Consider the following 1,069-nt stretch of genomic DNA (forward strand, 5'->3'; position numbering starts at 1 on the left):
GCCCAGACCCCTGCTCCCTTTCAAGAAGGGTAAATAGATTTAGTTAAGCAAGGAAAAGATTCTGGGATGGAGTGGGTATATGTCCTGGGGAGAGAACTAGGGCCGTAATTGGGGTGACCAAAGGTTCTGGCTTGTCCAGAACTGAGGGGTTTTCTGGGATGGAGGACTTTCAGTGCTAAAACTGAGAAAGTCCAGGATAAACTGGGATATGTGGTCGCCGTAGCTGGGGTGGGATGGGGGCCTTGAGGTTGCCCTTCTAGTCAGTGGCCACGCTGTGGTTCATACAGGATGGCGAGGGAGGCCTGTATCCCATCTCTCCCAGGCAGGGGTGGAGGCATGCTCTCAGCACCACCCTTTTTCCTGCCCTATTTGGCTGGAGAGAGATGGAAAACCCTTTTTGGAAATGCTAAGACCCACAGGAGGAGGCTACAGGTCACTCCTCCCTCATTCTCCTCACCTGGGAGGGAGTGTGAGGCAGCCAGGAATGCTGAGGCTTTGGTGAAAGCCTCTTCCCCTAAACCAGCAAGGCCAGCTCCTCCCTGTCCATGGGTCCAGCTTGCTGTGGCCTGACTGCCAAATGCCCTCTACCACATAGCCAACGTGCTGCTACTCGGCCTCTGTTGACACAATTCAATGACATGTCACCAAGGCAGCCCATTCCATTGTTAGAAAATTATTCCAGCTAGGCACAGTGGCTCATGCCTTTAATCCCAGCACTTTGGGAAGCTGAGGAAGGTGGATCATTTGAGGTCACAAGTTCAAGACTGGCCTGGCCAATATGGTGAAACCCCATCTCTACTAAAAATACAAAAATTAGGTGGGTGTGGTAATGCAAGCCTGTAATCCCAGCTACTCGGGAGGCTGAGGCAGGCGAATTGCTTGAGCCTAGAAAGTGGAGGTTGCAGTGAGCTGAGATCATGCCACTGCACTGCAGCCTGGGCAACAGAGTGAGACCCTGTCTCAAAAAAAAAAAAGAAAAAAGAAAATTATTCCTTGTACTGAATGCAAGGCTGCCACCACATAATCTCCACCTGTTCGTTATATTCAACTGTGCTTTCTTCCTGGAAGA

This window comes from Colobus angolensis, unplaced genomic scaffold, assembly GCF_000951035.1.
Source record: "Colobus angolensis palliatus isolate OR3802 unplaced genomic scaffold, Cang.pa_1.0 Scaffold139, whole genome shotgun sequence".
In the NCBI taxonomy this organism is placed as follows: Eukaryota; Metazoa; Chordata; class Mammalia; order Primates; family Cercopithecidae; genus Colobus; species Colobus angolensis.